At 44.6% G+C, this 25,417-nt stretch overlaps 1 pseudogene; it reads right to left on the bottom strand.

Annotated features, from left to right (window-relative positions):
* Window positions 1–25,042, bottom strand: part of LOC148773933 (protocadherin Fat 3-like) — a 173,696-nt pseudogene extending 148,654 nt beyond the window's left edge.
* Between the last annotated feature and the right edge of the window lie 375 nt (window positions 25,043–25,417).

Consider the following 25,417-nt stretch of genomic DNA (forward strand, 5'->3'; position numbering starts at 1 on the left):
GTTCGTTTCCAAGGCAAACCATTCAATATTACAGTAATCCAAGTCTGTGCCACAACCAGTAATGCTGAAGAAAGAAAGTGAAAGTGAAGTTGCTCAGTCGTGTCTGACCCTTTGTGACCCCATGGACTGTAGCCCACCAGGCTCCCCCATCCATGGAATTTTCTAGGAAAGGGTACTGGTGTGGGTTGCCATTTCCTTCTCCAGGGGATCTTCCCAACCCAGGGATCAAACCCAGGTCTCCCACATTGTGGGCAGACACTTTACCATCCGAGCCACCAGGGAATGCTGAAGAAGCTGAAGTTAAATGGTTCTATGAAGACCTATGAGACCTTCTAGAACTAACACCAAAAAGAGATGTCTGTTTCATCATAGGGGACTGGAATGCAAAAGTAGGAAGTCAAGAGACACCTGGAGTAACAGGCAAGTTTGGCCTTGGAGCACAGAATGAAGCAGGGCAAAGGCTAACAGACTTTTGCCAAGAGAATGCACTGTCATAGCGAACACCCTCTTTCAGCAACACAAGAGAAGACTACACATGGTCATCACCAGATCGTTAATACTGAAATTAGATAGATTATATTCTTTGCAGCTGAGATGGAGACGCTCTATACAGCCAGCAAAAACAAGACCAGGAGCTGCCTATAGCTCAGATCATGAGCTCCTTATTGCAAAATTCAGACTTAAATTGAAGAAAGTAGGGAAAACCACTAGACCAGTAAGGTATGACCTGAATCAAATCCCTTACAACTGTACAGTGGAAGTAACAAATAGATTCAAGGAATGAGATCTGAGAGAGAGAGTGCCTGACGAACTATGGATGGAGGTTTGTAACACTGTACAGGAGGCGGTGATCAAAACCATCCCCAGGAAAAAGAAATCCAAAAAGTAAAATGCTTGTCTGAGGAGATCTTAAAAATAGCTGAGAAAAGAAGAGACGTGAAGGCCAAAAGAGAAAAGGAAAGATATATCCATTTGAATGTAGAGTTCCAAAGAATAGCAAGGAGAGATAAGAAAGCCTTCCTCAGTGATCAGTGCAAAGAAATAGAGGAAAACAATAGAATGGGAAAGAGTAGAGATCTCTTCAAGAAAACTGAAGATACCAAGGTAGGCTCTAGATTTGTTAAACCACTTCCCTGGTGGCTCAGAGGTTAGAGCGTCTGCCTGGAATGCAGGAGACCGGGTTCGATCCCTGGGTCGGGAAGATCCCCTGGAGAAGGAAATGGCAACCCACTCCAGTACTCTTGCTTGGAGAATCCCATGGAGGGAGGAGCCTGGTGGGCTACAGTCCATGGGGTGGCAAAGAGTCGGACACGACTGAGCGACTTCACTTTCACTACAAAGATAATGGCAACCCACTCCAGTGTCCTTGACTGGAGAATCCCATGGACAGAGGAGCCTGGCAGGCTACAGTCCATGGGGTCGCAAAGAGCTGGACACCACTGTGTGACTACCACTTCACTTCATTTCCCTATGAAGACACAGCAGTTCATATTGTTTGGTAGATGCACAGAAAAAACTGTTACGAACTGTTCCTTTCTCTTCCTTGCTAATGTGTGTCTCCGTGACCCGTAAGCTCAGTGGGTGCAAAGCAGGGCTCTGAGGTGGTTGGCATATTTTGCTCTCTTCCTAGCATATATGACTGGCTATGAGACAGTCTAATGGCCAAAGGTAGTGCCATGTTTACCAGGCTGCTGCTACTGCTGCTAAGTCACTTCAGTCGTGTCCAACTCTGTGTGACCCCATAGACGGCAGCCCACCAGGCTCCCCCGTCCCTGGGATTCTCCAGGCAAGGACACTGGAGTGGGTTGCCATTTCCTTCTCCAGGCAGTCATCTTTAAAAGGCATTTCCGTCATCTTTAAAAGTGTCCCCCCTCATAACAGCAGAGCTAGTTGAGTATCTCTTCCTGCCTTAGAATAATTACAAAGACGTCATCTTCCTTTTGAGAGGCATCACAGTATAGTGGTTGAGAACACAGAACAGGTTCTGGAATCCAACTACCTATATCTGAACCCTCATACACTGAAGTTACTTAAAGCGATTTTGCTTCAGTTTCCTTATCTGTAAAATGGGGATGATAATAGGGGGTTATTTTCCTATTTCCAACATGAATCATCACAGTTTTATCAGTTTAAAACAATACTCATTTATTATTCCTAGTTCTGCAGGCCAGACGTTGGGGTATGGTACAGCTTAGAGTCTCACAAGCCCCAAATCAAGGGGTCCTCAGAGATGTGTCCCCTTCTGGGAGGTCTGAGGATGAATCAGTTCACAGGTCACTTGGGTTGTTGGCTGCACTCAGTTTCTTGAGGTTCAAGGACTGCGGTCCCTGCCTCCTTGCTGGCTTTCAGCAGGATCGGAAAGGCTGCCTCCCTTCCTGGCCTACTGCATCTTCCATATTCAGACGGAGGCTTCCCTGGTGGCTCAGATGGTAAACTGTCCGCCTGAAATGCGGGAAACCTGGGTTCAATCCCCGGGTCGGGAAGATCCCCCGGAGAAGTCAATGGCAACCCACTCCAGTACTCTTGCCTGGAAAATTCCATGGATGGAGGAGCCTGGTGGGCTACAGTCCATGGGATCACAAAGAGCTGGACACGACTGAGCAACTGGTTATCCAGACTAGCGATGATATTTCAAATCCTTTCCCCTTCGGAAATCTCTGGTTTCTAATTTTGCTGCATCGCTTCCAGCTTCAGCTGGACAGAACCGTCTGCTCAAGGGCTCACGCGATTAGACTGGGTCCATCGGAGTCATCTAGGCGAGTCTCACAAGCGAAGATCTGTAACCTTAAATACATCTGCAGTGCCCCCTTTGCCATGGAATGACATATTTACAAATTCTAAAGGCTGGGAGGGCACAGGCACCTTGGGTGTGGGATGGCAGTACATTCTGCCCACTGCAAATAGCACCTGCCTCATGGAGGGATTGTGAGAGTTAAATGAGTTTGTTTTTGATTATAGTATAAACACAGGTTTTATCTATTTCATATGTTTCAGTTCATTGTAGTCATAATTCTTTTTGTGCTGAAACATTTCCATCTTGAACTAGTGGAATGCTGTTTGAATTGTCTCTTGTTACCGTCAAACAACATTCCACTAGCCTTTTCTGGCAGGATGAGATGCCAAGGCTTCTGTCCCAGACCTGGAATCAGCTAGTTCCACAAGGAATTCTAGCTTCCTCCCATGGGAAATGTGTAGAGACCACAGTCTGGGTGCTAAGAACTGAATCTCTCTTCACACGGATCTGCAGTGCTCGTGTATATACGGACAGTAACCTCATCCTCCCAGCAGCTCATCACGTCTGCTTCTTGTACGCGTCCGGTTCCACCCGATGCTCCTCCTTCCCCTCTTACAACAGCCAGTTTTCCTGTGATGCCTCAGCTTCCCACCAGCCAGGAGGCCCCCTTCTCCTAATCCTCTCATCATCCTCTGCCGGGTCAGACACCTCTGCTCACCTCTGACCTGGCATGACATCAAAGTGGGGAACACTTCCATAACGCTGAAGAATACCGCAACCCCCCACTTTTTTTTTTTTTTTTTTACAGAATGTTTCTATTTTTAAAAAATTTCTTCAGGGGAGCTAACTTCCTATTTGCTACTGAGAAAGTCAGTTCCTAGGCAGGTTGATAAGAAGTCCGGGGTCCCTGAGGAGGAGAGAGGGTTCTGGGGTTCTCCAGGAGGAGACAGGGATCTGGAATTCTCAAGGAGAAGGAAAGGACAAACGTCTTTTTTTTCCTCTACATTTCGTAGTCACATAAAAGTCTTTTTTCTTTAAGCCCAGAACTGATGATTACACAACAAACAACTCAGTTTAAATTCTGTACTATAACAACAATGCATCCTGCTTGAGGACAGTTTCTCCTTCCTGAAAACCTGGCTAATCCTGTTCTCTCAAAATGTAAATTATGAGCGTGGGTCTAGTAAGCTCTTTACAACCTGGAGACACTCTTTTGATTTACTGTAATAACGAATTAAAAAGTATATAACTCCCTTGCATAGACTAGTGAGGGGGCACTCTCAGTCCCCCTTCTGGTGTCTATGTCAGAAGCTTTCTCTGTGCCTTTTTATACTTTAATAAAACTCTGCTACACAAAAGCTCTTGAGTGATCAAGCCTGGTCCCTGGTCCCAAAGCTGCATCTTCTTCAAAGATCATGAATCCGACACTGTTTACCATAGGCTATCACTATTCAGGGCTTTGGTAAGCAAACTGATTCTCTTTCTTAACCCAGAATGACAGTGCTTTGAAATAGTATGTCAAGAGCCAGCCCCATCACCAGAGCAGGAAGGTATTACAAAACCAATAACTCCCTCAGGTATGTGTACTTCCCTGGTGGCTCAGTGGTGAAGAATCTGTCTGTCAATGCAGGAGACACAGGAGATGCAGTTTTGATCCCTGGGTCAGGAGGATCCCCTGGAGGAGGCAATGGCAAACCACTCCAGTATTTCTTGCCTAAAAAATCCATGAACAGAGGAGCCCAGTGTGGTATAGTCCATGGGGTTGCACACACAATGTATGTTTCCTAGGAAGTCTGGGTGGTTGCATGTTGAAATTTTTAACTAGAGTTTCCCAGTAATGGAAGTGTTGAGTTAATTTACCTTAACCATTTTTAGGGCAACTACCCATTAAAAAACCCTATTAATACTGAGGAGCTACTCTCTGAAAATATGTACAAGCATACCAAAATTTATCAACTCTTTCATGAGTTTCAAAGACCTGTTGGATAGTTTCCAACAAACTATCTTGGAGAGTTTAGTTTTGTTTACACTAGATTATTTTTTAATGTAGACCATTTAAAAAGTCTTTATCGAATTTGTTATTATATTGACTCCTTTTTGTTTCTTTGCTTTTGTTTTTTGGCTGCAAAGCATGTAGGAGTTTAGCCCCCTGACTGGAGATCTAACCTGCACCCATTGCATTAGAAGGCAAAGTCTTAACCACTGGACCCTCAGGGACGTCCTGACAACTAGGTTCTGGTTTGCATTGGCTTGTTGGAGGCAGCTGGATGTGGAAGCTGGGAGGGGTGTGGACAGATGGGAACACAGCTGGAACTAGGGTGGAGGTTTTAAATTTCTCCATTCATCATTATTCATGCTCTGGTCTATAGCAATGAAGGCTATTTCTGGTGCCAGTCATGAATTATTTGCTACCATTCCACGATATTTTATGTGTAGAAATTGGAAGTCAGCTCTTAAAACTTGGTATAATTTTGGAATACAGACAGCACTAAAAAGTGGTAGCTGGTTTTAGGCAAAGAGAAGACTGTCAAAGAGCCATCAAAGGTAGCCATCTTACAAGGGAAGGGAATGGCACCCCACCCTAGTATTCTTGCCTGGAGAATCCCATGGACAGAGGAGCCTGGCGAGCTACAGTCCATGGAGTCACAGAGTCGGACACGACTGAGCTTCTGAGCACACATGCTCTATTATGTACAGCACAGTAATATCAGCACTTCTTAACACATAAAATCAACGCTTCTTTTATACAGAGGACCTTGTCCATCTTGGCAGGAGGTTTTTGTAAAGACGATGCTTTGTTCTTTTGTTTAGTACATCTGAGTCTTTATAACTTGAAGTCCACAGCACCTTTTTACATTCTGTACTTGTGCTGGAGAATCTCAGAGAGAAAAAGATGTTTATTCGTCACCAGATATTATAGCTCTGAGGCACAAGAATCCTGGGAGAACTGGACAAAACCGCAGATGAAGGATGGGCTTTCATGTAGACACAGAGGCCCCTGAGGCTCTGATTCATGTGACGTTTGTGAAGTGAAACTCAACAGGTTGTTTATGGCTGATTTGAAGCCCTTGTCATACCACATTTTATGGTTCCAAAGGAACAAAGTAGAGAAAAGTTCCCTAAAGAAAACTGAACAGGTGTTTTGGGGCTACAGGACATTTTAGTTACAGGGTGAAGAATCTCCGTTTGATGGTAAATCATTAAGTTGCCTTGGGTCGTGGGTTGGAGTATGCTTTAGCGGTTGCTAAAAGAAATCTAGGATGCTTTTCTTTTCCCCAAATATCATTCTTATAAAAACGTCTTTGATATCGAGGGCTGTGACTAAGCCAGAAATTGCCCCTGTCGGCTCTACCAGGAGCCATGGCTCAGGTGGGCAGAGGCCTGAACATCAGAGGCTGGAGAGGTCTTCATCCCAAATACAGCCAGAGAGGCAGAGGACTGGTTTTCTGATGGTAAGAATGATGGCAATCAAATCTGTACCTTGAATACTATTCTCACTTCTTAAGAAGCCCACAGCTTCCCCGGAGGTCCAGTGGTTAAGACTCTGAGCTCCCAATGCAGGGGGCCTAGGTTCAATCCCCAGTCTGGGAACAAGATCTCACATGCCACAGGTAAGAGTTCATATGCCTCAAACACAACAACAACAAAAACATAACAAGAGTTTGTATGCCACGATTAAGACCTGGTGAGGCAAAATAAATAATTTTTTTTTTAAAAGAAGAAGCTCACAACCCTAGAGACACAGAGTAACTTGAAAACTTTTGATAAGAAAATCTCTCGATACACTGTAGTAACCTACTGAGCTTGGCTTTGAAAAGAGGAAGCACCAAGTTTGCCCCAATGCTCTAATTTCTGAACTGCCCTAGTGAAAAGTGAAAGTGAAAGTCACTCAGTCATCTCTGACTCTTTGCAACGCCATGGACTGTAGCCCACTAGGCTCCTCTGTCCATGGAATTCTCTAGGCCAGGATACTCGAGTGGGTAGCCATTCCCTTCTCCAGGGGATCTTCCTGACCCAGGGATCAAACCTGGGTCTCCCTCATTGCAGGTGGATCCTTTACCGTCTGAACCACCAGGAAACTGCCCTAGACACAAGTCTAACTAACTGTACACCAGTCTGAAGTAAGATCAACAAAAGCAGGATGTGAGCAATGTGCCCATTCAAAGGCTTGTAACACATTCTCTCAATTAATTTTTTTAAAAATAGGTGCATATCTGGATTTAAAACTCTGAATCACTCTGACTTCAGGCAGGTAGTAAGCTCCCTACATATGGCATGAACTCAAGAAATATTCATGGAATAGATGCTACTGAATGATTTATCATTTGGTCCTACTGAAATTCTGAAATAAAAGTTTCTAGCTAACTTTTGTTTTAGGTTAACATGAATCAGTTGTGTTCTCTGGACATCCAGCATACACGCCACTCAGACCCTATTGAAAATGTAACATCTACTATTCATTAATTTGTTATGAAATATTTACATGTATCTATAACATTCTGGGCACAATGAATCACCATTTAATTCAACTGTTACAAAACTCTAGAGAGAAGTACGTAATGAATCGGGTTCCACGCTTTATTTGTATTTTATTTAAATATATCCTATGTTTTTAAATGGTGCTAGGGAAGGATTGGGGGTGGGAGGAGATGGGGACGACAGAGAATGAGATGGCTGGATGGCATCACCGACTCTATGGACGTGAGTTTGAGTGAACTCCGGGAGTTAGTGATGGACAGGGAGGCCTGGCGTGCTGTGATTCATGGGGTCGCAGAGAGTCGGACGTGACTGAGCGACTGAACTGGACTGAACTGAACTGAAGGAGTTGAAGTTGGATATGCTAAGACAGGTTGCTGCTGCTGCTGCTAAGTCACTTCAGGCATGTTCAACTCTGTGTGACCCCATAGATGGCAGCCCACCAGGCTCCCCTGTCCCTGGGATTCTCCAAGCAAGAACACTGTTAGCCACGTCTAATTTAAAAACTCTAAATTCTCATTTAAAGTGAATTAGCACTAAAGACTTAGCACTACTACACGTGGGTTGTTAATTAGTCTTTAGAATGTGTGATTCCTGCAGGATCTCAAGGTCCCTTTCAGTTCTCACTATCTTTTGAAGATACTCTGAAGCAGTCTGGGTTTAGATGGGGTGACCACATAGTTTATTATTCCAACCGGGGCCACTTTGAGGGTGCTGTTGCTGATTACACCAGTACAACAGGTGTAAAGGGGATTCTCTAGGACAAACAGGGTCTTGGGTTTACCTTAGGAAAGAACACTGGTGGAAGGATCAGGAGCTGATACACACTGGCTGCCTTATCAGTGCCTGTCATGTCCCCTTTCTGGGTTTCAGTTTATCGGAATGAAAAGGAAAAGTGTCATACTAAAACTGACCAACAGAAGATGAGATGGTTAGACAGCGTCACTGAATCATTAGACGTGAATTTAAGCAAACTTGGGGAGAGAGTGGACAGGGGAGCCTAGAGTGCTGCGGTCCATGGGGTCGCAAAGAGTTGGACACAACTGAACAACAACAAAATCAACCCTGCTGCTTCGTTCAAACTTCCCCACTTTACAATTACAAATAGACTCAAAGGAAAGAATCTCATCATGTTTTTGAAACAGCTTCAAATTCAGAGATAGCTGGCTAGACAAGCACATGAAACATTTTTTAAAAACTCGCCCCTTTTAAAATCCACAATGTTACCAAAGCTTACATCATATTTTAAATAATATTTATTTAAGATATATCATATTTTAAATAAATCAGCTTAAGAAATCAATAAGCTGACTTCAGGGCTGGCAAACATTTCATCACACCACCTGAAGCATCGTGTTGAGAAGGATTCTGAGGCTACACCTGGGCTCATGAGGAAAAAAAAAAAACAAACCTCAGTCAGTTAGTGATGGTTTCTGGGGTCATGGGGACATCTGCTGCTGCTGCTGCTAAGTTGCTTCAGTCATGTCCGACTCTGCGCGACCCCATAGATGGCAGCCCACCAGGCTCCCCCGTCCCTGGGATTCTCCAGGCAAGAACACTGGAATGGGTTGCCATTTCCTTCTCCAATGCATGAAAGTGAAAAGTGAAAGTGAAGTTGCTCAGTCGTGTCCGACTCTTTGTGACCCCATGGACTGCAGCCCACCAGGCTCCTCCATCCATGGGATTCTCCAGGCAAGAGTACTGGAGTGGGGTGCCATTGCCTTCTCTGCATGGGGACATGAAAGAGAGGCAAAGAGGGTAGGAGGGGTTACGGGCTACGTGTGTGTGCTTGTTCTCTGCCAGGGCTGGCCGAGGGTCTCTGGTACTAAAATATAAAACGCAACGAAAACCAAACCCAGGTTTAGGGTAAATCTGCTTCATACTGGCATCTAACACAGTGTGAGTCTCACCCAGGCAGTCTTGTCCTTTTCCCTGCTCTCAGTGGCCTTCCATAAGCACTCAGGTGGCAGAGCATAAGTGACGGTCAGCAACCTTGGCGCGTGTCGCGATCACACAGGACTGCTGGGAATGGGCCAGGCTTCGCTGGGTTTAACAGCCCTGCCTCGGCAGCCAGAGCTTCCGCCGGGCAGGGAGGACAAAGGCCCGCCGGCAGCGGGGCTGGAACGGGGAGGGAGGGCAAGGCCCCCTGCCCTCAGTCCTCATTTTTATAAAAGCCGTGTGACCTTGGACATGTTACTTTTCCTAGTTTGTGAAATGAATTTGGATTCAGGGATTTTCTAACTTTAACTTTCTGTGACTAAAACATGAAGAGGTGAAGAATATCATGGTGTGTTAACTCCATGCTAGATGTCCTTCTCTTTGCAAATTCAAGGAAAGCTCCTTTTGTGGTCAAACAGATAAATCTTGCAGTAAATGATCAGGAAACAAACACACATAACTCTTTCATGCATCTGTGTGTCACTTGCTCAGTCATGTCCAACTCTGTGCAGACCCACTGACTAGCCTGCCAGGCTCCTCTGTCTGTGGGATTCTCCAGGCAGGAATACTGGAGTGGGTTGCCATTCCTTTCTCCAGGGGATCTTCCCGACTCAGGGATCAAACCTGGGTAAGCAGGCAGATTCTTCACAGACTGAGCTACCAGGGAAGCCCATTTATGTATAAACAGTCATAATTTTTTGAAAGAGGAAGCTCAGTTATATAACACAGTAAGCCCCCTACACGTGAATTTTCAAGTTGCAAACTTTTGAAGATGCAAATGTCCCCCTGTATGCCAATTGTTGTACTGTACTACTGTACCTTTCAAGGTATTGTACTGTAAAGTTAAAAGTCTTATTTTTTATGTTTGTTTTTTACATATTATTTGTGTGAAAAGTATTACAAACAGTATAGTACTATACGGGGATTTCTTGATGTCTCAGATGGTAAAGAATCTGCCTTCAATGAGAGAGATCCAGGTTCAATCCCTGGATCAGGAAGTATCCCTGGAGAAGGAATTGGCAATGAACTCCAGTGTTTTTGCCCGGAGAATTCCACAGACAGAGGAGCCTGGCGGGCTACAGTTCATGGGGTTGCCAAGAGTTAGGCATGACTGAGTGACTAACACACACTGTATAGCAGACCGTGTTAGTTGGGTCCCTGGGTTAACTTTGTTAAACTTACAAACAAACTGGACTTGTGAACATGCTCTCGGGACGGAACTCATTTGTATGCAGGGGGATTTAACTGTACTGTTGATAGAATCCTTTATCTAGGTTGTTCTTGCAACTTGTTTTTTTTTTTTTTTGACACATGGACATAATTTACTACTTCAACATATATTTTAGTTGCTTGCATCTCTGACTTTAGCAGATTTCTCAGCATTCTCACTGTTTAATAGGTTGACATCTTACCTGAGTGACAGCAACATTCGTCCCGTCGGTGACTTCCACACTCATATTGTAGATGGACCTCTGCTCTGCATCCAAAGGTTTTGCAATGACAATGGTCCCAACACCCTTCTCTGCATCAAAAGAGCTGTCAAAATTGCCCCCTGACGAGTTCACAGAAACAACATGAAATTAGCATATCTGAGAAGTCATTACACGTGCTGAGCGTGTCGCTTTAACGGGCGCTCATTCACAGAAACGGTTTTCTGGACAGGCAATCCTGTGGCTCAATCTGTACTTCTTAAATGAACCCTTTATTTTCTCACTTAACTCACATTTCAAAACACAGCCTCTACAATGCATAACAAATGCCACCAAAAAAATGTATTGCCAAAAATCCCCTCAGCACTAATGTTAGAGCAGTAAAACATAAATTGACCCCCTAAAATATTTAGAAAGCTAAAGCCCCATTCAACCCCTTGTGGCTTCTGGGCTAGGAATTTGTAGACCTTTTACTTTTTCAAAGTAGATTAAATTCTAAGTAAACAAACAGTCCAATCATTATTAACAAAAATGAGTAGGCACTTTGAAATCTGTACCAGGATTGATGGTAAACATGTGGTTGTTAGAGTTCAGATTCCCTCAATCTGATGTCAGAAATGAAGTTATAAATACTAGAAAATAAGGAAAAGCAACAAAATTGGATTTCATATTAAAAATTCTCTATCTGTAAGTTGGGATATTCATAGAACAAAAATTTTCTTTTGCCATCTTGACAGTGTGAGTTATCTTTCTCTGCCCAAAGTAGAAAGTTTACAGGAGATTTACAAAATGAAATCTGCAAAGAATGAGAGGGAAACATCAGCTATGGAACAACTGATAAAATATTTCATATGAAAGTTTAGGAAACTTTACTTTCTGCCACTGGACCAGGTATAATCCATAATCTATGGCTAATGTGCTTAAGACAATATAGACTTTGTTGAAATTACTGTAGATGTTTTCATCTCTGTGAATCAAAGTGTGGTTCATGATCTTTTTCAAAATGAAAGTTCTTTTTCAAGGGGGAGAGAAGATATTGGTAGAAATGCTGGAACAATGTTAAGTATCATTCACGAGGTCTATTTACTCTAGCTTGAAATTTCACTATGTCAATTAATTTTGTTCCTGGGCAGTAATTTTATTTAACTATAGCACATAGGGCAATATGTTTACTGAATTTCATATTTTAGAAAGGTAATCTTGGCTTCTGTTTTCTGCATTTCATTTTGCTGATCAATGAACAATGTTATGTACAATTTCTATGATATTACAATTAGAAAGGGCAGATGAGTTAAAGGAAAGAAGAATTTTATGTGAACTAGTAGAATTTGATGTATAATGACATAAAATAAATAATGTGGTGTACTTACAAAAAAACTGGTCATATATATTTCAAATATTTATTGCTTGCAGCTGCCATATACACTTAAGATTATTTAATTGCTAGAGAGAACATAATTGCCCTTGACATTTAATTAAAGCTATGAAGATACGGGGTACCAGAGAATTGCTTAGAGATGATATATTTTTCGAAAATTTCATTTAAAAAGAGACTCATCTTCCAATTAATATCTTTAATTGATTTACTGAGAAATAGTAAATGTTAACTCTAGAAAAAAAATGTCTTTTGAAGAACAGGATAAAGAGAAAGGGGAGGAGATCTAGGCTGGAAGAGAAGCAACCCTTAGGTCACCATGCCTCTTTCAAAGGAAATGTTTCATGTCGATAACCACATGAAATGAAATGTATGGCTGATTCAAGTGTCCTGAATAACCATCCTAATGAGCAAAGAAAAATCATTTGCTATCAAGTGGTACATTCTGAAAAAAAACTTTGTCATGGAAACTTTCAAAAGAAAGATGAAAAATCACCTCAGACTGTGTAGAAGGAAAGATGAGAAGGCAACTTCTCAAGCTATTTCTGGTGGGCATTAAGTCATATTTTAAACCACATTAAAAAATCATCTTTAGAATGCCTCCTTACCAAGATTTTTACTTTTGTAAATCTTAGGACCATGATTTTCGGGGGGGTGCGGGTTAAGAGTGGGCCAATAATTTTAGAAGGTGAAAATTTGTAAGTCAATGCAAATTGGAAGCTCTGCAAATGATAAAGCTTTGGTTTGCTCCAAAGACAAATAAAAATGAAATTTAGAGGATATGCAAGCAACGACTTTCAGTTTCAGTTACTATTTCAGTTGGACAATTATATACCCTTTCCCTCACTGCCTAAGGCTCACGTTTTCCTCGGGGCCCTCCCTATGCAGAAATACATCATCATTATGCTTAGTGGCATAAAATTTACATATTTTACATATGGCATATAGATTAGGTGCATCATTAGTCTTTTTTTGTATCAAAAACCATTTTTGACTACTTTTATGGTAGTTTAAAAGCCTTATTTTATATTGGAGTGTAACTGATTAACAATGCTATGTTAGTTTCAGGTGTACAGCAAAGTGATTCAGTTATACATACACATTTGTCTATTCTTTTTCAGATTCGTTTCCCATTTTGGTTATTATCAAACACTGAGCAGCGCACAGGGAGTGCTGCTCAATGTGGGAGTGATTTTTTACAGTTCTTTCTCTTCTTGCGTGTGCGTGCATGTGTGTGCGTATCTCCCTCATCCACCTTTGTTGTTTCAAAGACTCTAGACCTTGAAAGGAGCAGGGGAGATAGACAAGGAGAAAGCAGATCACGGTGAGCTGGAGAAACCCTGTGAGTATCTCTCCATGCATCAATAAGGCTAGCAGCCTCTGATGCTCACTTCTAGGATTTTTGCTCCTAGTGAAACCAAGATTTCATGTAAAACCAGGTTCCCCAAATTGTCCCTGAGTTTTACAATGAATTTCTGACAAGGGATACAGAATCTAGACCAGCAGTTTACCATCAACCCTCCCGCAATTTCATAACCTACCACTTAAGCCTCCCATTTCATGAATGACTCTGTCTCTCTCCCCCAGGCCTCATTTCTCAGGCTCCCTTCTAGCCTGAAAGGTGATTTCATTTCATCGGATCCCACATCCAATTCATCTGGCATGAGCCTATTAGATGGAATGAGTCTGCTTTCACTAGCAGTGTCCGTTTAAAGAAGATGTGCTTCCTCAGAGCCAGTAACAACATGCAAAGCCAGAGTGTGCTGGGGCGGCAGCGCTGGGCTCAGCACAGGGTGGGGAGGGGGAGACACCGCCAGCTGGGCTGATCAGCAACGTGGGGATTAAGAGAAGTCACAGCCTGAGCGTTGCTGCAGGGGCGTGCGGCAGAGACGGTCATAAGCGAGGTTGTGAACAGCCCACATAACAGAGAATTCATGTCAGGGGATGTTTCTCTTTGACCATTTTCGGTCAAGACAGGTGCAAAGGAGTAAACAGACAGCCATGAGAGGTGTGTTGGATCTCTGCTGCTGCTGCTGCTAAGTCGCTTCAGTCGTGTCCGACTCTGTGCGACCCCATAGACGGCAGCCCACCAGGCTCCCCCGTCCCTGGGATTCTCCAGGCAAGAACACTGGAGTAGGTTGCCATTTCCTTCTCCAATGCATGAAAGTGGAAAGTGAAAGTGAAGTTGCTCAGTCGTGTCCGACTCTTAGCGACCCCATGGACTCCAGCCCACCAGGCTCCTCGGTCCATGGGATTTTCCAGGCAAGAGTACTGGAGTGGGGTGCCATTGCCTACTCCGTTGGATCTCTACTGGATTCTAAAGTTAACATCAAAAGTTGGAGGGTCCCCAAAAAGCTTTGAAAAATGGGATGGGAATGAAAATACTTGGAGCCAGCAGCTACTGCTGGAATGTGCGGGCAACAGGGTGTTGGGCCATGAACCAGTTAAGTTTTCCTTTAAAGAAATCACCGTCTCTCCATTACGAGACCCAGGGGTGACTATCTCAGAGCTTTTCTTTTAGAAAAGCTTCCAGACCCCTCCCCTAGCTCTGATTCCAATCCACCCTACTCACAATGGTAAAACTATCAACCAAAATTTCAAAATCAATCAAGGGAGACGAGCTATGGGAGAAGCTTCCCAAACACTGAGCCACAGAATCTCAGTGAATTACGGGAATTGTTTGCAAGCTGTTCATTCAAGTTCAGCGTGCACACCGAACTTGAGGGAAAATACTACACACTATTTCTGTGGTTTGATCATGAATAACTGTCTGCCTTGGAAGGAAGAAAGCACAGTACAGGGCTAAAATGGATATTTACATGGGAGGCAGGAGAAGCAGGCTGGAGGTTAGAAACAGTGGTAGGAAGGAAAATCCCTTCTAGAATCTGGTTTAAAATTCATTTTCTTACAATAATATCTGAAGCAGTTGTAGGCTTTTTATTATTTTCCTAAAGTTTCTTCAGGTGTTTTCCTATAGACCACATGGTTGCTATGGAGATGAGAGGCTTGTTGGGGATCCAGTGAGAAGAAATGATGTCGTTGATGACTCTGAGCAAGTGTCACCCTGATGGAGGGAGAGCTGTATTAGAAATGGGACAGCCCTCTTGGGAGGGGTAAGGGGGAGTTCTGTGATTAAGAAATGTGGCCATTGAGTTAGAGAAGACCCAGAGAGGTTAATGCTAGTCAGGGTGACATCAAACAGTTTAACTTGCCTACTTGATGGAACCCCGGGGCTTCCCTGGTGGCTCAGTAGTTAAGAATCCACCTGCCAATGCAGAAGACACAGGATCAATCCCTGGGTCAGGAAGATTCCCTGGAGGAGGAAATGGCAACCCACTCCAGAATTCTTGCCTGTGAACTCCCATGGGCAGAGGAGGCTGGCAGGCTATAGTCCATGGGGTTACGAAGAGCTGGGACATGACTGAGCACACACACACTTGATGGAACCCTAACAGGGAATGGCCCCATCAAGGGTGAGGTTCTAGAAGGACAGGTCTAAGCTTGCAAGACAGAAGCAGTCAAGAAACCAAATTCCTCAAGAAGCAATGACAGACTAAGGGCCCAGGGTGTCTTCATGCTCCTGCAACACAGAAATGTGTTTCAGCTGAGCTGGACCCACATGCCACCTTATGCCATCAGGGGATTATTTTCAAAGAACAACTTTTCTCTTCTCTATGCATTGCTGCTGCTGCTGCTGCTGCTAAGTCGCTACAGTCGTGTCCGACTCTGTGCAACCCCATAGACGGAAGCCCACCAGGCTCCCCTGTCCCTGGGATTCTCCAGGCAAGAACACTGGAGTGAGTTGCCATTTCCTTCTCTATGCATTAGGTGGGGCAAACAAACAGAGATAGGTTAAGTGGTTACTGCCTACCAGAAAAACAGTTTTCCTAGTCTAAGTCAGGGGAAAAGCTAGAAAAGTGGGTGGTAGTATCTCCCATCAGACTGGAAGTAAAGAGGAATCGTTTGGAGTGTGTAGTAATGGCGGTCTTTACAATACAAATATTTGTCAGCAGGATAAAGAGACAGGGACTGTGAACCAGATTGCGTGCACATCAGAGAGTATGTAAATCGAGACGCTGCTGAGTTGAAATCATAGTCTCCCGAGAAGTGTGAAGATACGTGAGAAGCCACAGAGGATTGTGGGTTAGCTTTGTTCCTTTCGTCTTCTCTCCCTTTTAGCGCAGGGAAGGAACATGCTGTGCAATGGGCTGTTTAAACACAGAACAGCTGAACTCTATAACGTTTCCTTTTAATTACAGCTTTCTTAACTTGGTTACAAGTGGGCTTCTGTTTCTGGAAGCTGAAGAGAGTCTAGCTCTGTGACACTGTAAGCCTTTGGAGGCACAAGAAAGTATCTGGCAGGTCCTTGATGCAGGGGTCCCGGCTTGGGAACAAAATCTTGCTCTCTACACAGCTTTTGTGAATTCATATGATAGTAGGAGGAAAAGAAATGCAGTTAAACAAGAATCAAGATTGGGAATTGGGAAGACTGGGAATATGGAAATAAGGAGACAATACTCTCAGGGGAAAAGGCATGCTGGAACACTATTTCTGCTTAATTAATGTAAATTCATTAGTTAGAGCATCTGGAAGCTGTGTTAGGCTGGGAGGAGGTATGGTCTGTAACCGTGAGTGTGTGTATAGGTGTCCATCCCGCTATAGCACCCTGCTAAGTTTCTTAGGCATTGAGAAGCCCTTTCCCTTATCTCCCCTCGATCTTAGCTTGGCCAAGAAAGATACTTGGGTAAGGAAGAAGGAAAGAGACAGAGGAGAGTGCTGGGGGCCAAGGACAAATAAGAAAGAAATCTTGAAAGAATGAAACATCTGAATATGATAAAGGAAACAATAGGTTTTTAGAGAAGAGGAAAAGATGTTGTCAGCAGGTTGGAAAAATATGGCTCTCTGAGATCAGAAAAAAATTTCAAAGTGGGGATTTGGTGGAAGGGGGACCATATCTATTCTGAACGCAGCCAGCACCTGGGGAAAAGTTTGTACTTTCTCCATGACTTAAAGAGTTGACATTTCAAGAGGCTGGCTGGATGCAGGGATGGAAATAAAATCAAGTTCTGTTTGGGCATCTGGCCCAGTGAATTTAATTTGCAGGAGAAGCTTGACTGGATGTTACCAGATACACAGTGAGATCTGTGACGGAAGCATCTAGGCTAGAGGGACAACCTAGTAGGTCCATATTAAGAGAAGTGCATGCATGCAGGCTCGGTCATGTCTGACTCGGCTGCATGCACGCTCAGTCATATCTGAGCCTTTGCTGCATGCACTCTCAGTCATGTCTGACTCTTTGTGGCCCCGTGGACTGTAGCCTCCCAGGCTCCTCTGTCTACAGAATTCTTCAGACAACAAAACTGGAGTGGGTTGCCATTTCCTATTCCAGGCATCTTCTGGACTCAGGTATCAAACCTGTGTCTCCCAAGTCTCCTGCACTGGCAGACAGATTCTTAACCACTGAGTGACCTGGGAAGCCCATAAAGAGAAGCATCTGAGCACTAAAACTGGAAAGATTCTATAAAAGGAGCATAGATTTAGGAATAAAGATGGAGAAACATGAAAATGGATGCTATGTTTCTGATCATGACTCCTAGATATGATTTGGAGCAGCCTAAAGGGACTCCTTCCTGGAAGGACTCTGGTCTGTCAACTGCCTGTCTCTTCTTGGACCAGTTCTCATTTGGCCAAAGGCGCTGTGGTGGCTGAGGCTGAGAACACGGTGGAAGGTCACAGCGACTCTGGATGGGTCTCAGGAGGCATCAGTGGGGTTAAAACACGGGCTGCCTGGGGCATCTCCATCGGCTGGCATCATTACCCCACTCACCCTGGGTGGAGATCAACAAAAGCAATGGCAGGAGAAAGGGTGAGGGCGCAAAGACCTTGACCTTAAGGGTTTAGATTGAAGCCTGGATAAACACCATGAACATGTACGCCAGCACGAATACTGCTGAATGGAATTCATGCAAGTCAGGTTACATGTAGCATCATCAGGCATGCTTTCCTATACACAGTCACACACACACGCAGGCATGCTAAGGAGTCGCAAAAATGACTTGGATAACTGGGGTCCGGTGGCCGGTCAGACTGAGCATCAGAGAAAGGTGTGCTTGTGAGATTTCTGAAGAGGGGTGCATGCAAGGGCATCCTGGGGTTGGTGGGATGTGCCGCGTGTCAAGAGGTTGTATGCACGCATCATGCAAGGGAGAGGAGCAGTGCTGTCAGCCCATAGAGGCGCTTGCAAACTGGAGTGTCGGAGAAGGACGGAGACGAAGTGATCACTGATGGCAGAGGGCAAGTCCTCCCATGGCTCAGGACAGCGCAGCAGGAGCCTCGGCCTTTGGCTTTCCACTGCACTCTCCCTCGAATTACCGAAAAGAAGTCATGGTTGCACTGGAGACATGCTGAAACTGAGATGCATCTTCTGTGACCCTGACGGGGCGGTGGTGAAGGAATTACCAAAGGTGATGGGGCACCGACAGCCAGGCGATGCCTGGGGTGCGAGGACACAGCTGAGAAGATGGAGGAGCAGAGAGATCTTTCATGGATCAGAAGAGGTGCCATTTCAAAGGCGTTAAGTGGAAATGAAGATGGAGTGGAAAGCTGGGAATGACGATGGTCATGCACAGGGATGGTGTGATCCATGCCCATTAAGTGAAAGAAAGCCGGTCTACCAGCATTCTAGAAAATGAAATAGGTAGAGAGCAAGCCTTTTCTTTGGGGGAAGTTCAGGGGACCCTCTACTGATGTTCCATTTGGGGGCCACGGGGCATTCATTCTTTTCTGTGCTTCATTAAAACAGATGTGGAATGTTCTAAATGCTTTCCCCAGACCCAGTCATTCCTGGGAAGTGAGGCAGGTTCCTGCCCATCCTATCCAAGCAGTGACACGTGAAGGAAATGATTCCCCCAGACCAGCTCTCCAGAGTCACCGCCTCCCACGGAGGACCGTGGGAAGTCAGCTTCAGCTGGACCCAGCGTCAGACCCAGGGCTGGGACGCACTCTTCCCTTCGCTTGGATTCCTGGTCCTCAGCACTCGTTTCCTCTCCGCCGCCTCTCCCTGCCGGGTGGTGAAGGGGCAGTTTTGCCCTGTCATTTTGCAGCCTGGTGTGCTTGCTTGCTTTCTTTCAAGGAATTTAGAGGTTGCTTTTAAGGTCTCCCCTGCCTGCGTCCATCTGCTTTTTGTATTTGGCTCTCGCAGGAAGCTCTCGCTGGCTGTACATCTAGGCTCCATTTCCTGTCCTTTCTATTGTGGACAGCAGCCCGGGACTCTCCTGGGGGGGCTTTTGGTCTACAAATGGCACTCCTACAAAACTGAGGGGCTGGGATCTATTTGAATTTACTTTTCAATTGGAAAAGGCCCAGGTAAACTAACCTATGAAAAGATCAAACAACAAAAAGCCCACATACCTCAAAAACAGAGAAAAAAGTTTCTCTAAAGAAATCAGAACAACCCCCCCCCCACCCCAAATCCAAACCCCATCGAACCTCAAACAAAGGAGTCATTGGATATGAGTAATGCAATCGCTGTTAGAGGCGTGTATGAAATCTGTGGGCTGCACTTCAGCCTGTCACAGGCAGTTATGAAAGATGTAATTTAATTTGCTTAAAAAGAAAAAAAACCCGTAAAAGGCAGATTGGATAGCTGTATTTTAGCAAATGTGTTTGCACTAAGGGTACCTTCTGTTGAACAGTTCTGCCCACAAGCTGTCTGTAGAATATAGAACATCTCTTGAGCATGCTTGCCACCTTGAAGCAGGGCAGTCGGGAGCAGAAAAAAAAAAAAAAAAGAACAGAATGCAGAAAAAAGGTGAAGAAAAAGAGAGAAATGAAGGACAGCAAGTCTAGTACCATCAATACATTTAGAAATGAGATTAGCCAAGTGTGACAATAGAATTTAAATGACACACAGAAAGACATTTAGATTGCAGTAAATAACGTACTATGGAAACTCCAGCCAGAGCACTTTCGGTTCAGCTTAGCTACAGAACTCAGAACGAAAGCACAGGTCGACTATTCATTTTACTGGCTCTTTTGCATTCCAGCACTATACATCTTTTCATCTTAGCATAGTCTTTAAGTGTTTTTTTTGTTGTTGTTGTTATTGTCTTTTCTTTTTTGCTAGTTGCTCTGAACAATCCGTGATTACATTGCCCAATACTGCCCTTGGGGACTCAAGCTTACCGACGATGTCAAACCACAGAAGGGTGTTAGCTGGCTGCACAGACACCACCCCGACAATCTCGGTGACTCTGTCATTCTCCATGACTGTGAAGTTGTAAAACGGCTCATCGAAGGTCAGCGGTACAGGCGAAGGAGGCGGCTTCTTAATCCACTCAATGTGGAGGCGGGCCGTGGAAGACTTCTGAGGGCGCCCGTTGTCCACAGCCTTGATCTACTCACACACAGAGAGGACAGAGAGCTGTTTCAGAGCCCAGGTCCTGGTGGAAGCCTGCATCTGTCACTCTTATGCTGTGGGGCTCAGAGTCCATCCTCATGACGGGGTTGGCAAGGGGAAGACGGGGGAGCGATCTGAGGACAACAGGCTCAGGGACTGTGGGAAGCAACTCGGGCACATGGGGCCCCAGAGCACATTTGCCAGAAGGTGTTTTGAATCACTGCCAACCTTGCAGATGTGGAAAACTTGAAAAACAAATGGTGTACTTGCAAATTTTAGTGTTGTATGGACATGAATGACAGCTACAAAAGTAAGAAGAGCTAATTTGATTTCTTATGGCTATGGTGGTAGTGTTGCAAAAGGAACAAATGCATTGTCATTGTCACATAGAATAGTCACATGGGATTCCAAAAGTGAGATGGGAGGAGGCAGGGGAAAGGCATCAACCTTGCAAAATTCATCTCAGAGGCCCTCTGGTTAAGCCAACCTTGAAGATGATCTCTCTTGGTGGAAACGTGGCCCCCTCGAGGCAGTGGAGTAAGGAAGGGGGTGTTAATGACTCTTCTCTGTGGTCAGATATAAGGGCTGAGAAAAGCATGTTTCCCTGCCCAGATATGTAGGGTTAACTGCTATGCTGTCCTGGACTTAAATGTATGTGTGTGTGTGTGTGTGTGTGTGTGTGTGTCGGGGGGGTGGGGTGGTGGGTTGCAGTTAAGTCTAACAAGCAAACCATCAGTGACAGAAAATTTAAAAACCAAAATAAAAACGGATTGTAAACAGTTGCATTAAAAATACCATTTCCAGATGCACTGCTATTAGCTGTAGCCTTTAAAAACAGTGACGACTCAGCTCCCTTGTGCTGTGTTCATGAGTGATCACTTTGCCTGTTTCTGTGAGAGGAAGGGCCCTTGAAGACAGATGTCTCAGGCTGGGTTTCCCAGGAGCAGAGTCTGAGACAGGGATGTGAGTACAAATGATTTCAAAAGGAAGTGTTCCCATGAGAAAGGGAGTGAAGAAAACGGGATAGACAGAGGAGGAGGCTAAGCAAGGATGTGGTCTCAGCTGAGGTCTAACCTCAGCCTGATTCCAAAGGGAGCTCTGAATCATTCACTGCACTACTGAGTTGGATCCACCTGGAGGCAAGGAGGTTGGGCTTTTATATCTGGTGTCAGTTAGGAATTGGCCGTGGGCTGCTGGGCTAGTGTAGGCGTATAGATCATCTTGGCTGAGAAGTGTAGCCAAGGATGACTCTCTGAAGAAGGAATCAGCTTTGAGCCCTTAGCAGTCAACACTCACAGCAGTTGGGGGATGGCTGGACCAGCCTGATAAAGGGGATCTGGGCAGGGTACCAACAGTATCCACTGCAATCCACCTGTTCCTCAAAGACTTCCACTGGCAAGTCTCAGACAACTGCAGCAGCACCTGTTACATCAGAACTGCTGACGGTAGAAACAGGACTGGTTTTTATTTTCTTTTCTGTATTCACTCTTGTGAATACACTGCTGAGCAGGGAATGGAGCCCAAGACCAGTCCATAGGTAAAAAAAATAAATGGACTCAGACCATCCTTTAAAATAACAAAGGACTGACCATACACAGCGGAGAAGACTGAAGACTGAGAGAAAGATGGCAGATGGCGATAACTTTTGATAGTTGTCGGGACCCTGGAAAGTGCCCATCACGGGTGGGGCTGACCAGTCTCCTTTTAGGCATAGCTGCTACATGTCTAAAGTGGTTGGGGTTGGGGGAACCCCAAGGATGGTGCCTTAGGCATGGTATTAACAGCTTAAGTCTTTATTTGAGACGGTGCTCATACTTGTTTTTATTTTTGATTTTCTAACAACGAAAAATGTTATGTTTTACTTAAGATTTTTCACTTTTTGCAGAATAAGCCTAGCTGTGATTCGTGTCCCTCAATTTATACAGTGAAATTCATGTTCTATCACATTGTCAACAATTACAAGAGCTGTTTTCATTGGGAGGTCTTCAGGACATGTTGAGTGGTGGGCAGGTTATGTTATTCTGCTGCTCCCCTCCCCTCAGTTTACAGCTATGCTCAGGGCCTCGAAATGATCTGGGGTTACAGAAAGTGTAAGTGAGTAAATGATGGAGTAGGCTGTGCACTGGAAATGGAGAAAATGGCCTCATTATTTAGGAATGTCACTGCAACAGAAAGTAGCCTTCCATTGTTATGTGGCTGCACATTTTAGTCCAGAGATTTTTTTTTTGTTTTTGCTTAAAACATATATATGCATAAGAAAATAACTTCCTCACCCTCATTAATGTTATTGAGGTTCAGTAAAATCTTACCGTGAGAATGTCGTAACTCCCTGCTGTAAACTGCTTTCTGGAAGAGACCATGCCGGTTTTAGGGTCAATGAAGAACCTCCCATCATCATTCCCGTCCACGATACTGTAGGAGATCTCAGCGTTGGGGCCCTCGTCTCTGTCGAATGCAAACGCCCTGTAGATGGGCTCTCCCCGCTTCTTCCGGTCACGCTCTGGCAGCTTGATCTGGTAGACCTTCTCTGGGAACTGGGGCTTGTTGTCATTTTCGTCCAGAACCTGAACCACCACCCAGATGGTCGACTGTTTCGGGGAGAAGCCACCATCTGTCACGGTCACCTGAGTTTGGAAAGAGAAAGTGTTTTACAATCAGAAAAGAGAAAAACTTTTCTCGCCGCTCCTCCCCTTGGCACCCCATGAAAGGTCCGTTCTGGGCAGGGGGGCATCTCAGCTTCTCTTTTTCTTATGGTTCATGTCAAATGCATAACGCTTCATTGTTCATGCATAAGAGCAGGGAAGACTCTCAATCTGGTAATGGAAATCACTGATAAAAATGTAGGAAGGAAGGAGGCTCTTGTTGTGGTGTGAAGAGGAGAGGCAGAAGAAATATGATTGACTTTACAAAATGTACCAGGTTACAGAGACTCAGCAGACCTAAAACGTGCCCCTCTCTGCTGAAATTTGCTCAGTGGCATCCAACTTTTTGCGACCCCATGGACGGTAGCTCGCCGGACTCCTCTGTCTGTGGAACTTTCCAGGCAAGAATGGTTTGGAGTGGTTTGCCATTTCCTACTCCAATGCCCTTCTCCACAGACACCAAGAACACACTAACCATTATTATGTGTTAAGCCATGGGTGTTTTGTCTAATCCTCGGGCAATGCCATCACCATCCAAATTCTTTCAGTATTCATGCTCTTTTCTTTCTTTTCCATCTTCATGTAAAATTTGTGATTTTTTTTACATTGTCACTGAACAAAAGGAAAACTCTGATTATAACTTACAATTTTGATGGCTGCTCGTTAAGTACATTTGACAGTTACAATATGTTTTTAAGAGTCATAAAATATTTTTTCTTCCTCTCTGGGAAGTAGAAGAGAATGGCCACCCTTTTCGATAGCCCTGAGATGCTCTTCTTATGCACGTCTGTGGAAATGGAGAGCGGAGAGAGAAGAGGAACTTGTAGATAAAGAATTTGCATGGCAGATGTAAACTGTCTTTGAGTCTTAGGATGAATTATCTTCTTGGTCATAGTGATGATAGTTATTATCTTATTAATACTTAACATGTGGATGGTGACCTATAAAGCACTCTCCTATCTTTCCTCAGTAAGGGGAACAGGTTTATTTATTCCCATTTTACAGATGAGAAAACAGAGGTCCCATTGTTACTAAGTCTAAAGTCAGGTACTGAACTTTTGGCAATACTTGGTATTGTGTTTAATTACAAAACCTGGAGGAAACTCTATTCAATCTTTCAATCGTTATCTTGATTGAACTAACTTTAAGACTAACTATAAGATAGTTTATTATTTCAAAATACATAATTGGAGGCTGGAAGGTATATAAAGATGCACTTGGCATCAACAGGAGAAAAACAACAGTGAGCTACAGCCCCTCATCATCCAGTTTTTCACTTAATGAAGCAACCTGATAGGAAAAATGAAGAGAATAGAGGCCCAAAGTGTGAGAAAACAAATTAATGGCTTTTTGCAAAATGGGACCCCAATCTAGTCTAGTTTCTCTTACAAGCTGCTTTAGAGGATGGCTTTAATAGACTTCAGGTAAATTTTCATAGGAGTTCTTGTTTTCTTTGAAAAATCAATCAAGGTTCCTTCCAAGGTTATTTCCCAATTGACTTGTTATGTTTCACAAAAGAAACACCATTAGGGCGACTATGTGCCAAGGCTGGATTTTGACTCTTGAGTTAATTCCTGGACATGACGAGTTCTGAAGAGGCACGTTCTGCTGCTGCTGCTGAACTAAATTGTTACACTCCCAGGTGAACTGTGTTGACCAAAACACATTGATTTCTTGGCACTCAACTCCTCCGCCTCTCTTTCTGCTTGAACGGCCCCTTTCCAAATCCAGGTAACTCCCACTATCTTCCCTGTGCTCAGAATCACCTCCTCACTGCTTGTCAACACCTGCCCCGCAGAGGGCTCCAAGTGGAGCTCTGGGGCTACTTCAGGGCCAGGAGGCTGCAAAGGAATGGACAGGCCCTCCTGGGGCCACTCACCTGAGGATCCTGCCGCTATGAAGCTGCCTCCTTCTGGAGTTCGCCTGAGTGTACAAACCCAAGTCCTCGAGGTGTCTGCTTATAGGCGGGAAGGGCGGCAGCTGCACAGGCTCATGAACAGCCTCCAGGCTCACCTGCATCACCACCTCTCCATGGGTACCAGCCCCCATGCTCCCCCAGGCACACGGGCATCCTTCGGTACTTCCAGCATACTCGCTTCCATCTCAGGGCATTTGCCTATACCATCCTCTTCCCCTCTTCACTGACGTTGCCTACACATCCTTTGGACCTAGCTGAAATGCCGTTTCTTCAAGGATGCTCCCCAACTACACGGATCAAGTACCAGCTGCCCCTCCCCCCCAGCTACTCTATCTCCTTCCTGAATTATACACTCTTGAAATACCTTATACTCTTCTTTTACAGCACCTACTGTCATGGAAATTAATTAAGCACACGATTCTCCAGCAAGCTGATCAGTTCAGTTCAGTTCACTCAGTCGTGTCTGACTCTTTGCGACCCCATGAATCACAGCATGCCAGGGCTCC

Source organism: Moschus berezovskii, chromosome 25, assembly GCF_049115385.1.
Source record: "Moschus berezovskii isolate FMDL1 chromosome 25, NW_MosBer_1.0, whole genome shotgun sequence".
In the NCBI taxonomy this organism is placed as follows: Eukaryota; Metazoa; Chordata; class Mammalia; order Artiodactyla; family Moschidae; genus Moschus; species Moschus berezovskii.